The following is a 15711-nucleotide window of genomic DNA, read 5'->3' as shown; positions in this document are numbered from 1 at the left end:
CAACAAGGGAGCCTACTCTGCAGAAGTCTGATCTCAAGATACTAAAAAAAAAAAGGCCGTCAGATACTGCTGTGGGTAGAGGAATTCTACAGAGGCCACGGGATGCCTAAATACAGTCATGGGGATTCCCTCTTTCCTGACCAAAGTCGTGACTATGCTGTGCAATACCTGGTACAGAGAACCGTGTTACATAGATTTCAGATTCTTTAGGCTTGTAAGAATTAGAAACATGGTCATCAGCAGACAATTCCACTGGTTGAAATATGGTCACCAAATTGTTTCCTAGTCAAGGACACTCTTGAGGACTGCAGCACTTGCGAACTATGTATTCCAAGTTAGTGAGATATCCCATGAGAGGCTTCTATCAGAAATGGACTTCTTCCTGTCCTCATTCCAATATTCTTCACCAGATGGCATTTCCTGGCCTTTTCAGGGCTACAACAAACCTATCAGGAATAATGTTACCAATATAATCCTCCCTCCCCTCCACTGCCCAAGTGAAAGGCCAAGTGTGTTGATAGTTAATCATTTCCAGGAGACAAAGACTGGTAGTTCAGTCCTTCTTATAGAAAGTGGAAGGGATACTAAGAAAAAAGGTGTAAAGATATAATGGCTATATCATCAGTATATATGTGTGATATATATGTATATATATCCATATATAGATATACTGATCTCACACGCAAATATATATGTCCTTGAGAGAGACATCTATATCTATATATATGAGGTTTGTATACAAGCCAACAGAATATATATATATATATAAATATATATATATATGTCTCAAGGGCATATATATGTGAGATATACATCAATATATGAGATATATTGATGTGTACACACACACACACACACACACACACACATATATTAGGGCTGTGCGAAGTTTCGGTAGCCGATTTGATTCAGAGGAGATTCAGCCAGATTCAGCAGCTGAATCTGAATCAAATCAGAAAACCCATTAATCTCTCCAAATCAAATTGGAAGCCTCCAAATCGATTCAGGGAGATTCAGAGAGATTCGGAGATTTAGCCATAGAGCGTACAGGCAGGAACTAGGCAGTACCAGTAGGAGCAGGTGGGGGAGCTAATGAGCCCTGGCTTGAACTGGCAGCCCCGAGAGAAGCTGTGGGGAATGATCGGGGAGCTGGGGGATCAAACCGGGAACTGAGGGAATGAACACAGGCTTCTCCCCAGCTCCTGGTTCAATCCCCCAGTTCAATTCCTCTTCTATCCTATAAGGTGCCAAGAATTTTGGCCCATAAATCCAATTAAGCAAAACGCTTAAGTTCTTACTTCAAATAAAGTATGTGAATAATTTAATTGATTTGGGCTGGAATGCTCTGTACCTTGGAGCCTCAATTGCCATTTGAGGGAATCGGTGGCTATACTGGTCATAAACTGAACAGTTCTGTTTTTTTCTTTGCCCCTTTAAAGTTATCGAGAGGTTACAAAAGGAAATAAAAGAAAAGCAACACCAGCCATACAAAAAAAGGATAGCCTAAAAATCAGGAATTCTCCAACTGTATTAACTCAGATATATTTTAGATGTTGATTTTTTTAAATTTCTGTTGTCCTTGTACAATATGGTCCTTAATGTGTTACAATAAGCAATAAATAAAGGCCACAGAATATAGAGAATATTCTGGATCTTGAGCAATTGAATATTCTTGATGTTGAGCATTTGAGATTACAACCTTAACATTGTATTAAAGTTGGTTTGTTTGCTTGTTCTCCCCACCGATTTGATAGCTCTGTTCACTTTCACGAGAGGAGAAAAAAAGATCAGTATCTAAAGGCTCTTACAGTTGAGTAACTAGGGCAGCATGCTCTGAAAGGAAAGAATTACTCTGCTTATATTAATCTGGCGTGGTGTCACATACTGCAGAAGTCAGGCAAGATGAAATGGAGACTTGAACTCTGGACTTTTTTAGTATTAGTGATTTTGTTTGACCTGCAACAAACTGTAAATAAAGATAGTATCAGAAAGGATATTTCTTAGTTCACATAGACTTCTAAGTACATGCCTGAGTGCCTGCAGCTACAATCCTTCTACAGTTCTTTAAAAAAGAAATATGGATGAAATAAAAAAACCCCAACATTTTAGCTGGAATTTCCAAAGGGGATCTAAGTGAAGTAGCCAACCAACTTTCATTGACGCTTAATGGAAGGTGACATCTCACTCCTTTAGTCTACTTTGGAAATCCCTGTCTAAATCTATAGGCAAATAGCTCACACAAAGGAGCACCTGACTCATCTTGAAGTCCAAAATGTTGTAATCCCTAGTCATTGCCAACCCTGTCAGGAGAATCAGCAAGTTCTCCTTCTGCATCCACAGATTGTGTCATCTCCTCAAAGAACAAAGAGCTGAGAGCAGAAGCCGTGGTGCACGGCATTATTCCCTCACATTTGGTTTTCATTTGCAGTGGGCGGGTGAGTAATTAAGGAAAATTCCAGAGTAGCTTTCACTAAATATAGAGGCTTCCACTGAATAAAATTAATTTTCAGTCGTGATTAGACTTTTACCAACATTCAGAATGAAAAAGGAGAGCCTGAACATATTTTCAGTAGAGACTCTCTTAGTGGTATGGCAAGGGACTTAATCAGACAGGTGAACAAGCATTAAAATGTTCCATCTTCCATCCACCCATTGTTGGTATTTACAGGAAGATCCATTCACATTACAGTATAAATATTAGACTTTGCAAAGACTGAGGCGCACACATTTTTAGTAGTCACAGCATGCCCCTCAACTTAGGTGCAGTCCTGCTTAACTTTAGACTGCCTACCCCAGGAAGGAGATAAAAAATTAACTGGTAAGGCATTAAGCATTTTCCTGAAGTCAATATCAAGACTTTGGGGATACCTAAGAGTTGCTCAATACATGGAATGAGGCATGCCATGAATAAGCAATTCTGAAACCATGAAAATGCTAAGAAGTGGTCAGCAGGAAACAGGGTGGGAGGTAGAAGGAGATGAGAGGGAGGGAAGGGTCCTGAATTCTCTGTTAACTGTCTCCATTCACTTCCAAGTCACAAAACCTACTTTTATTTCTGAGATGACTGCTTGATGCATTTTTGAAGGCAAATAATCCATAACACATGGTTGTAGGAGCGATGCCTGCCTTTCACCCAACAGGTTAGTGTTCAGAGCTATTCAACAAGGACGTGGAGACTGGGACTCTAAACCCTCCTCTCCCTGAGTGGGTTTAAACCCAGAGTTCGCACTACCCACACTCATCCCTAGTGTTTTAGGGCTGAGTTTATTGCTGATAGTGTGAATTGGCCATGGGGCTTTGTCCACCTCACAGCTGGGCTCACTCCAGAGTTGTATATAGGGTTCTTGAGCTTTCAGTTAGCACGTTGAATCATGAAGGGGAGTAGATAGGAGTGTTGGGTGCAAGTGGCTGTTCAAGTCAATTGTGAACACGGGGATAGGTATGGATTCCACACTGGAGGTACAAAATGGATTTAGGCACTTTAGGGTCACTTAGGGCATTGATGCCATGCAAATTTGTATCGTCCCTTGGACTTAGGCATCCAGCTCTTGCCTAAGTCCTAGTTATGCGCAGAGTGAGGCAACTTGAATCTGGTCCTCTGCATCAGCCTTTTCCAGTTCTACGTGCCAGAAAGCTAAATGCTCCTCCTGGAAATACACAAAACTCTTTACGGACATACTGGTTGTCTTAGGGTGTGTGTAGACAAAATGGTGGCCCTAAATTGAAGCGGTAGGTTTTTTTAAAACACTACTTCAATTTAGGGCCCTTTAAACCCCCATGTTGTGCACACATCTGAACTTACCTGCCTCTCTGGCAGTGGGGAGGCGAGCGTGAGCTGCCAGCGGGCAGAGTGGTCTCTGGGCTGCGGGGGGCCTGGTGCTTCCCTCCATGGCAGTGGTGGCTCCCCACCAGGCAGTAGGAATTTTAGTTGCTGTGCCCAAGTCATTTAAGGTGCATTACACTGCCAAATTTCCTACAGCACTTGGAATTAATGCACAATACGCCGCCGAGGCATGCAAACACCGACACCATTAACGCGCTGCAAAAGCATTTAGCCCGCTTTCAAGTGTCATGTACACATGCCCTTAGGTATGCTGAAGCCTCCCTGATGTAATTGGGAGCAGGTGTCTGAGCATACTTCCTAGGCTTTTCCTGTCATCCAGCTTTTGTACTCTAAACATCCCAGCAAGAGGAAGTTCATCTTACCCAGCAGACAGCCTGTCTCAGAGCTGCAGATTGGCTGCAGAAAAAGCAGCAGCTCAATCCATCCTTCAGATCACAGAGGTTATTGAGATTGATGCACAGAAGCCTCCTCTCGCCTAGCAGCTGGTATGGCCATATTCCTCTTCTCAGAGGAAGACTGAAAGACCCATGAAGTACAGATCTCCCGAGACGAAATTCCTGACCTCCATATGCCCAGTTGCAGGATTTGCATGTCTCAGCACAGCTTTCCAGTTCCTAGTACCTCGGGATTTAGCTGAGCCATGACAAACCCTGTGTCCTGTGCACTAGTAGAGGATAGAACAGCAGTCAACTACCAGGTTTATGCTATAAATCTGCCACTTGAACTCTTGGTGGGATTATTTTTGCCACTCATATATATTTTTAAAACCACCATTTCTCTTGTTAGATTTTACTATTTGCCCAGCCCTGGAGCTAATATTTCATGCAATTTTTAATAAAAAAACTGTAACCAACAGAGACAGTGCACCAGTTACTGGCCCCTACTCAAGAGACTATGGACAGCTGCTATCTTGCTAAGAGTAGCTCTTCGTCAGTGCCTTGCAGATGACTGGGGTTTATCTTTCTCTGATACATCAGTGTCAGAGAAACTCATGAGTTACTTGCACAGGTGACATGCCTAGAGAAGCGGTGAACTGTCTGCCACAAATGTAAGTCCTGCCAAAAAGCCAGCCTTAGCTCATGTTAGGGAGTAAGTTAATATCCACTGCTGCAGCTTAAGAAAATGGGTAGCTTGAAAATTAACCCCATTACTCTGGTGACACTACTCCAAGGAAGTGAGCTCTTGTAGAAGCTCTAATTGTCACAAGATGACATTTGGGGCTATGCCACTTGCTCAGTATCTTGCTGTTTGTGATAGATGGAACTAATGCATTAACGAAATTAAAGAACAGAGACAGCCGATGACAGGGTATGAAGCTCTTACTCTGAACTAAGAGAAAAACCTAACTACTTTTCTTTTCTTCCTTGTATATCACAGAGGCATAATAAGCGAAAGAGATGGCTGCTTGGGTGAGCCAAAAGAGAAAGGGGGGTTGTTTAAACCCTGCCCCTCAGGCACTTTGCTCAGAGGTCTAGGGAGGTGATTCCATCCACTTGGGATCTACTGCCTTGAACTTCCTCCTAAATATGCCCATGGCTTGCACGAAATGACCTCTTAAGGTCACTTCCAGCCCTATTTTCTGTTATTCGAAGCCATTTCTTTCAAAGAAGAAAGCAGGGTCCACTCTAAAAACACAGCTGGAGGTAAAGGAGGAGTTTGTGCTACGACAGTCCTGGTAATATTAACAGTAGATATAACAGTCAGCCAAGAAATGGGAGACATTGGTTCAGTCTTTCATCTGTCTGATGGATTTGTACCTCCATCTCCCACCTCTTAGGAGCATGCCTAACCATGACCAGGCTAGCGGATATGCTAGCCGGGACACTCTTACCCTTTCTGTTGAAGCTGTGCCATTGTACCAAAGATAATTCAAGACTCACTGGAGCAAAGCAAGAGTACAAGAAGGTGCATGGCTCTACAGCTTTGTGGTTTAAGGCACTCCCATAAGAGTAGACTGATCTGGGTTCTAGTCCCTGTTTCTAGGTTTTACATTTAAAAAAAAAAAATCACTGGATTAATGACAGAAGCAATTCTGGGATCAAGAAACAGGACTTTTCTGTCCCAGGTGAGCCAGAGTCATGTTTCTCTTTGCGCTTTCCACTGGCACCAGAAATCCTGCATGCTTTGAGTGCATTACTTTAAGCCATGTGAACGTTGACTAGGATTGGCACATTCAGATGCACACCACTCCCCAAAGCCATATGGAAAAACCAGTTTAATTAACTTGGGCTGGGGGAAGGAGCAGGTGGGATCAGGGAGGAGAGCTGGTGGATCTATGGAGAGGAGGTGTTCGCAGTACTTGGGGGCTGATGCGCCCATGGGGGAGGCTGGTCCAGTCAGTGGCAAATTGGGGGGCTCAAAATATCCTGGTCAGGGTTGGATGGGGGGGTGGGAACAGCATAGCCTTGGGGATGAGGTGAGAGGCTGGTGTTTCCAGCCCCACGGCTGTGCTGCAAACGTGTACAGGTGCTCACGAGATCATCTTAACTCTTTCTTAGACTGGGTTAACCTGATCTCGATCTAGGTTAGTGCACCTTCTTGGGTCAACTAACTTAGTTTGGGCCTGCCATTTTGGGGGTAATTTAAGCCCTCCGCAAGAGAAGGTTGAGAGGCGACCTTGTGGCTGCCTATAAGTTCATCACGGGGGCACAGAAGGGAATTGGTGAGGCTTTACTCACCAAGGCGCCCCCGGGGGTTACAAGAAATAATGACCACAAGCTAGCAGAGAGCAGATTTAGACTGGACATTAGGAAGAACTTCTTCACAGTTCGAGTGGCCAAGGTCTGGAACGGGCTCCCAAGGGAGGTGGTGCTCTCCCCTACCCTGGGGGTCTTCAAGAGGAGGTTAGATAGGCATCTAGCTGGGGTCATCTAGACCCAGCACTCTTTCCTGCCTATGCAGGGGGTCGGACTCGATGATCTATTGAGGTCCCTTCCGACCCCAACATCTATGAATCTATGTATGGGCTGTATGGTTGGGCATTTAGATCAACCTCACCCTGGTTAGATTGATCCAAATGTAACACTTTCCCATACCCTTTGCTGCTTACAGAACTTTTTAAAGAAAGTGGCGGTCCTTTCTCCAGAGCCCAATCCTGTCAGAGCGTATTCGGCAAGTTTGAAAAATGTCTTCCAGATCAAGCCAGTCATGGAGAATTTCTAGTTTCTAGGTCCTGTTTTGCTTGGGCGTAAGTTTAATACTGTACAGATGTACACCTCTAGGCACCTTAGGAAATTTAAAAAGCAAGTGCCTATGGAATTTAAATGCCTTCAAGGTGAAGGGACAGCTAAGCAGTTGTGGGTGGGGGGAAGGTTTTTTTTGTGGGGGGAAGTTAGCAGTTTTGGATTTTGTGCCTAACTTCTATCTAAATCCGACATTACAAGCCTACATCCTGTTTATAGATTGTGTCCTTAATTCCTAAAGAGACCTCTCTCTTTTTTTCCCTGCCCTCTCAGTACCAGATTGATCAGCAGGTAGAAAGCAAATGAAACGGGCCCTCAAAAGAGGTCTATTTCAGCATCACCATCACATGCAGAAACGTACAAGGGCTCTTGTTAAAGCAGGAAGCTCCCCCTGGCTTTTGAGAATTTTGTTTTATTTTCAGGCCTTAGCAAGTTTTGCAGCAAGGCAGTGGATTTTTTTTGTTTTACACTAGCTCAGTGATATCTAGTGGAATTCACTCTGCAAGTGGCATGTTAAGAAAGATGAGGCCTGATTCTCCACTGCCTCGAATGCCTGTGCAGCCATTTACAGCTGTGCGACATGACCATCAGTTGGGGACGAAATGCCACCTCCTGCCTGAGCGAGTGGAGAACAATGATTTTACTCCTTCTTTCCATACACTGGGTTAGAGAACTACAAAAAATAAGACTTAACACAGTCAGCAGCTAGATGCTGAGACACAGACAGTGTGTCCTGGGTTGGCGATGGGAGTGCAATGAAGCCGTTTGCTCTGCTCATATCCTAATACACCATTGTCCCTGTTGTCAGTATAAATTTATACCAAATGCTGATTGCTCCAGAATCCTGGATCACTCACCACATGCTCCATCACTGTGACCACATCCCCAATGCCAGCTCCGGGAGGGTAAAAGTGTCCCCCAAGACTGGGGTCGTAGCAGTCAACGTCACTTTTCTGTGACATCCAATGGTTTCTCTAAGTGGCTCCATGCTGGAGCAGTTAAATGCAAATCATGCTACAGACTAAAATCTGGGTCTAGCATTGGCAGAACTTTCTAATTTAAAAATAGGTAAGTAAGTATATATACTTATCTGTTGGATTTTGTTCAGCTGTTATAGTCTTACCTGGTGTTATTATCTTTTTTCAGGAAATCCATTCAGAAATTGAATATGTTTTGTGATATTGATATTGTATGCTTTGTCCAGAAACAGCAAGTGTCCTTGAGATGAAACAGCTGATTATGAGGCTCCTGGTGTGTTATATAGTTCATCCATCAAAGATTTTAATGGAAAAGAAAATTCACTCCCTACTAATGTAAGTCTCTTTTTTAAAAACACATTCTGGCTATTAAATTACCTGTTGAAGTCCCTGAAACTAAAAAAAAAAAAAAAAGATAATAATAACATAATGAACGGTTTGGAAGAGTTGTGCCAGCATGTGTTTATGCAAATTAGACATTTTTTACCTTCTTTCATGAAGAATTTCTGCAGCGTTCTGGTGATGGGAACCCTTATTGTTCTGCAGCTGAATGATACTTCTTATGTTTTGACATATCAAGCTTACTTTTCTACACCTCACAGAATGCTTTGTATTATTATTATAATATGAGCATGGGCTAATGAGCTTTCTCAATGGAAGCACAATGGCAAACAGACTGAGATTTCTGGGTGAACATGGTAAAGGAGCTTCCTTTGCATTGCTTACTGGAAGCTCTAAGTTAAGAAAGCACTTGTATACATGCTAAACTTGGAATATACACTTATATCTCATCCATCGGTAAGCTATGTCTCTTGAATGACCAGTGCCTCCCATGGTGGGGGGGGGAGAGAAGGGAACCATGGTGGTGAGTGGAAAACGGGGTCTGTCCACTGCTGTAGCCACCGGCGGCTGCATTGACAGCAAAGGGGGAGCAGGTGTGGGTGATGATCACCCGCAGAAGCCAGCAGCCAATCTTGGGGGGGGGGGGGGCATGTGCCCCCCTGTGCTCCCCCATGCATTGCCTATGCTATGTCTCTCCCGCCATACATTAATTGCCTTTGGATCTAGACTTCTCCTTCTCCCAATTACATTTTTACCTGATACATAGCATTGTGTCCAGCTATTACGATTTTTGCAATCAGTTACATTTTCGAATTTTTTTTAAATCAACAAAAACTAATTAAGCAGGACTCTATGCAGATTTGTGAACCCTTCTACCTCACCCCCATTCCAAATGTAGGATTTGGGCTTAAATATATATAATGGAAAGAGAGTATGAACGTATTTGGGCTTTAAAATATTTTAAAACCAAGTTTAACTTCTATTTTTATATAATGTGATCTTTCCATTAACAGGCACTAATACAAATTGTAACAGCAGCATTACTATAATATATAATGGTGTATTCTTCTTCTTGTTGTTCCTGCAGCTTTTACAGCAACTTCTACATGGGACATTTATAGATATTAGATTGAATATCAACCAAGTAGGGGTCATCAGAAAATGGTTTTCCCATCACAGGAAAAAAAATGTGATAATTTCCCCCTCAATCAAGACAAAAAATAAAAATAAAAATTGCAAACAGTGCCCGATGGTGTGACAAATTAACTTTCATTACATGAGGGTTCAAAAGAAAGTGCTCCTGGAGTACCTTCATTAACTTCTGTCTGATTGGGGCTGAGCTCATGTAACTCAGCTCTGTCCCAGTGCTGTCTGCATGATGGGAGGAGGGACAAGGGAGGGAGAGGGAGCTCAGGCTGGGATTTGCCCAGCATATGCTGGACACAGGGTAGGTGGCTTGGGGGCCCTGACAGATCCAGAACCACAATCTAGGTCCTCAAAATCCTACTCTTGGATTTAAATACTAGAAAATACTAAATCAAGAATATAATATAAAAATAATATAACTAAGTGATGTATGAAGAGAGGTATTATAATTGCAACCTACGCATCTGAGGATATGAACATCAAGAATAATGTGGAATTCTTTAAGAAGGTCAAACTTAGACTAAGCACTAAGAAAGTTTCCTGAAACTAGAGAGCTAGTAGATTGAGGAACAATCTTTCAAGAAGAATGATGGTAGGTCTATCTCTTGAGATAGTTAAAAATATCAGAAAACATAATGCAAGAAACATGCCCAGTATTAGCTCAGGGAATTAAGTGAATGCTCTGTGTATATCTTTTGACTTTTATTATAAACGAATGGAGACTTACAGAGGTACCACTATATTGCCTTAGGAAATAAGCTCCAGCTACTCTATTTACTATCTTGTATATGAAAAAGGTTGTATAAGAGTATTTGGTAGACAAGACAAAACGGCACAATTATTCTAATTGAGAGGCAATATACTTCAAGATGTTGTAGGTTTTTCCTACAATCACTCTAAATATGAATATTTTTGAGTATAATATGGAGATCAAATATGAACTACATTTGCCAAAAAGATTAATATCTTTTCATTAAAAATGAGAGTGCACTGTTGGTTCAACATTTGCATTTAGATCGAGTAAGTAATAAGTGTATTGACTGCTTAAAGATGCATGGTGCCAAAAAAGCGGAACTACAAGGAAGATAGCGTCCGCTTGCAGAAGTGGACAACAAAATAAGGGAAATGCTTTTATTTTGTGTTCTTGCCTTCAGAATGTCAAAGCCTTATCTACAAAGAACAAAATGATTCACTGTCAGAACCAGCGCTGGTTGAACATGACAAAAACCCATCTCCGCGAACATCCATCCAAACGCCCATTCTTTCCAAGTATACGTCTGTGGCTTGGGATATGAGACTATGCAGGGTGGGCTGGTGTTTACATAAATTCTTGGCGCATAGTTGTTCTCTGCAAGAACATGCACTGACACAAGCAGAGGCAACAGTGTTCATTAGCTGTTACTCATCATCCCATGTTTACTCAATTTTCGGCATCCAACATTTTGTGACGGTGCCTGACCGCGGAGTCAATATAAACAGCAACTTGGCAAGCCAGCGCCACCCCAGATTTATGCTCGCTTGTGGTATACATCCTTCAGCTCCCATGTAGCAGGTACAAAGTGAGGGACTGGGATGAAGTAACACAGATCAGATGCAGCATCCATAATATTAGGCCAGTACAGCTAAACGCATAGGTGGCACTTATGCTGTGCCTGGCTGAGCTAGCCTGAAAGTGAAACAGGGAGTGCAGGAAAAGCAACACCACCGACCGTGACCCAATATGTTTCATACACTTTCATGGGTACATACTGTACTCACTTATAGTACAGTATGTAGTAGATATGTCAAGCTATTTTTAACACTACTCTAAATTAAGCATAGTGGCTCCTAGCAAAAAGAAAAACAAATTGCCCATCAACTGTAATTAGGATTGGAGCAAACTTTCAGATGAACAGTGCTAGTGCTTGCACTAGCTTTGTCTATAACGCCCTCAGATCGCACAAACCATGCTTCACCAAGCTGGATTCTGTACCACTTGCAAAATAGCATAGTTGGAAATAGATAAAAAATGATTAGTTTTCTGTCAAGAGTTTGAAAGGAATCTGAGTCCCTAGGAATGCAGCTGCCTTTTTCACTATGCATATATGAGACGTTATTTCTCACTCACAGCAGCAAAGTGTCATGCTGAAACGGCCTTTTCTTTTCCCCCAAAATACAAAACTTCAGACAATTTACACAAGATCAGAATCTTTCCTTTTTTACAGGTGAAACACGTTGCTGTGTTCTATTTTGGGTCATTTACACCGTACACTTTCGGTACAGGGCGTCTTTCTGCTCTATGAATCAAAATGAATTCTCCAATGGATGTTTGGGGATATAATTTGCCCCCTAGCACTCTTCAATCTTCATCTCCGACATATTCAAGGATGCCTAACTCCCACAAGAAAAAAAATGCACATAAATCTTCAATAATATGTCCTTACATGCCTTCTTAAAATGAAAATGGATATTCTTCTGTAAATTATTGGAGTTTTGCTGCAAACTCTAAGGAGCATGCCAGTTTTGGAAGCCAGTTTGAATCTTAAAAATACGTAAATAAAATACGTGCTGATAGACTTGAGCCACAATCATCCTGAAAGTTGATAAACCATTCTTCTAAAGTCCTTCTCCAGAAAATGATGACAGTTGAAAGTGCTCAGTGGGTTGCCAGGTGAGCTTAATGCAAAATATACATTGTACTTTTTTCTGACAACTGAAAAACATCTTTTCCCATTTATTACTTTTGCATATGGAGGTGTACTATGGGAACAGGTCTACACTGAAACCTTCAGTCCAGACGCCCCTACGTTCCTGGGCTAGAGCTCCCTTGAAGTTCATACATATTCACTGAGAAACAGCGTTAAACAAATTAATCAAGAGCACAATCCGTTAGGCCTGTGTGAAGCATCTAGTATTCGCTTCGGATTCAAATTCAGCCAATTTGGGGGATAGTGATTCGATTCGGTGATTTGAATCACTGTCCCAATTCAATTCCCCCCATGGTCCCCTCCCCCGGCCCACCCTCCTCCGCCCCAGTGCTTACCAGCACAGAGTCTGGAACCAGCTCCCTACTGCAGCCACTGGGGACTTCCCGAATCATCAAAGCTCTCTGAATATTTTCTGAAGATTTGGAGAGCTTTGAATTGATTCAGACCTTTAAATTGGTCCCCTGAGTCGATTCAGATTCAGGGATTTGGCCACCGAATCGGGCCGAACCTCCTCCGAATCGAATCACCACCCGAAGCTTTGCACAGCCCTACAATCCATCTCCTACTGAAGTCCCAGCAGAAAAGTCCAAGCAACTTTCAAGGGAATTAGGCCTGACCCTCAAAAACCGACTGACAATACTGTCTGATACTATAACAATACCACTCTTGCACTGTGAAGACTGAACTTGAAATTATATACAGCCTAGAGCTCTGGAAAAAGAACATTAGTATAGGACACCTAAGCTCACAGCAGCATCAAACCTCTTACTTCCAGATACCAAAGGATAGGAGCACTGCAATTTCTGGACACTTGACAACAAAAGAGAGGTTGATTATTGTAACTGCACCAAATCTTCCTGTTAACTGATTCACGGAGTAGCTCTGGAATCACCTCCAGACAAGAAGAATACTTCATTTTCCTTTTGGCCTTCCCTCATTCACAATCCCAGTTAATGGAAAGTCTCAAAACTGCCTGATTTTTAATGACAGCTTTCTAAAAGTTTTAGAACATTACCTGACCTAGTCTGCATTTGGAGTGGAGCATGAACAGACAAAAAAAATGCACCTTGTCTGGATTGAGCTGGTGGCCAATCAGAAATATTTTTTTTAAAAACACCTAAGTGCCCCTTTTAAAGCTTTCTTTTTATTTTTTGGAGTAATTGCCAGCAGGATTTATTAATATTTATCTCCTTGAAATGCATATTAACATAATGATTTGCCCTTCCATTGTGAGCCTATCATTCACCCAGATATGTTTACTCAGCTATAAAGCTGAGCTCTCTACCCTGCTTGACTTTGTTTCATTTTAGGGTGAATACCTGGATCTTGAATCTCTGCCTAGGAACAAGAATTCCCAGTGCTGTCTCACAGCAGCTCCTCTTAAAATGTAGAAGCATGAAAAAATAATATGGGTTACTGCTTATGTTCAAAAGGGAAATCAAAAACTGCCAGATGCCTTGTACCTCTACATCTCCATATCCCCCCTTGGGCAATATCCTCAGCTTCCTGTTCTCTATGATACACAAACATGAAAGAAACTAAACTTAAAATAAAAAATTAGCAATTTACATTCTGTCAATTTAGCTTAAGTCAACTGGAAGGCTTCCCATAAGCATCTACATCTAAGCAATGGCTAAAATTAATAAAAGAGCTGGAAAACACGGGGTAACTTTGATCAGCGCTTTAACACAGTTGCTTTAAAACAGTTTATATCAACTTCCAGAGAACACACATTTGAATAATGAGAACTAGACTTTTTTTTTTTTTTGACTCCTGTCTCAGCCTTCTCATATTTTTACCTTGAATTCAACTACTGTTTCCTCAGTTGCTTTCCGGGACCAACAGGTTTTTCAACACACAAACACACACAGAGCAACTGAGAATATTCCCTATTGATTGGTAATTGTGCTTTGTGTTTCAGATGAGGAAATATGCAATTAAAAAAGAAAAAAAGAAAAGAGAAGGATACATATCAACTCTCTACTGGGCTTCTTGTAACTAAATCTTTGGCACAGCAGCTGGGTTGTGTTTTCAGGTTAGGTTCCTAAGAAATAGTTGGTTCCTTTGTGTTATTTCATAGTTCTGCTGAAATGTGGGGGTTGTTCAAACCTGGGATACCACATACCAGTTTCAACAGGAAGCTTCCTTGCGGGGTTTCCACCTGCAAATGTTGAGTGCATCTCCAACTCTGAGCAACTTGCCTGCAAACCCTATCCCGCAGCACCCGTATTCTTTGGAGAGGGCAACTGACCCCAAAAATTGTCATAGGGACTGCTTTGCAGCCATTGTGTTCCCTGTATGCAGGGAGCTCACTCATTGGCCACCTTCAAAACTTGTCTCAAAACATTTTTTTTTTGCCATTGTGCCCATAATGGTCTTAAAGGGAGTTGGGTTACCAGTGGGTTGAGACCTCTGACCATTCTGCTAACCCAGGGCTCCCTTATCCCCCTGAATACAAACAGGCTGATGGCTGGGGTGGAGAAGGGGGGACCAGCAGGCATTGGGAGAGTCCCTGTTCCCCCAAGCACTCCCGAGAGTTACAAGAAACAACAGACATAAGCTAGCGGAGGGTAGATTTAGGCTAGATATTAGGAGGCGCTACTTCACTGTCAGGGCGGCTAGGATCTGGAACCAACTTCCAAGACAAGTGGTGCTGGCTCCTACCTTGGGGGTCTTTAAAAGGAGGCTGGATGAACATCTGGCTGGGGTCATTTGACCCCAGTACTCTTTCCTGCCACGGCAGGGGGTTGGACTTGATGATCTTCTCAGGTCCCTTCTGACCCTACCAACTATGAAACTATGATCCTTGGAAACTTGGGCTATCTTTTTATTCTCTGTTTGTAACATCGAGTTCAAAGGTGCCCTGAGCTATAATAATGGCTCATACAAAATACAGCAATACAAGTAAGCAATACAAAAAGCACTACAACTTATATCAACAAGGAAGTGAAAAACAGGACCGACTCTTATCCACTACTTCACCAGCATCCTAGAAGGTTCTTCCTGGGAGAAAGTGGCATGGATATACCTTGGCATTAAGCAGGAAAGAGGACTGAAAAAAACCAAGAGTGCCTTGACCGTATTGCTCCAAAGGGATAGAAATTCCTTTTATTGTGATTTGGCTTTGTAAGCAAGAAAAATATATGGGCACAGCCCTGGCTCATTCAAAATTATTCATATAATGGTAACCATCAGAGATCACTGACCTTCAGGAAAGAAGGCTACAGAAGATTGATCAGCCTACGTCCTGAATATTCAATGTTATGTTGGAAGATGCAGATAATACTGTTAACTTTGTGTTGAAGTTAACATGTACTATTCAAGCTTGAATAATGAAACACAGATAACACTGTTACAACATAAAAGTTTTGCATTGTTCCCACTTGCTTATTAAAACAGTCAATATATACAGCAACAACAAAAATTTCCACTGCGATTGTATTATGATACCTTCCAGACAAAGATATTGAATCAAATATCATTAGGAAATCATGGGGAGTTCAAATCCTGCTACTGGATATGCTGAGCAGCAG

At 42.1% G+C, this 15711-nt stretch overlaps 1 protein-coding gene across 2 annotated transcripts in view; it reads right to left on the bottom strand.

Annotated features, from left to right (window-relative positions):
• The window catches only part of CDH13 (cadherin 13), a 788124-nt gene that overhangs the window by 239323 nt on the left and 533090 nt on the right, over nucleotides 1-15711 (bottom strand). The window lies entirely within an intron of this gene.

Source organism: Alligator mississippiensis, chromosome 10 (assembly GCF_030867095.1).
Source record: "Alligator mississippiensis isolate rAllMis1 chromosome 10, rAllMis1, whole genome shotgun sequence".
Classification (NCBI taxonomy): Eukaryota; Metazoa; Chordata; order Crocodylia; family Alligatoridae; genus Alligator; species Alligator mississippiensis.
The sequence above is the reverse complement of the archived record's forward strand: the minus strand, read 5'-3'. Positions and strand labels throughout refer to the sequence as shown.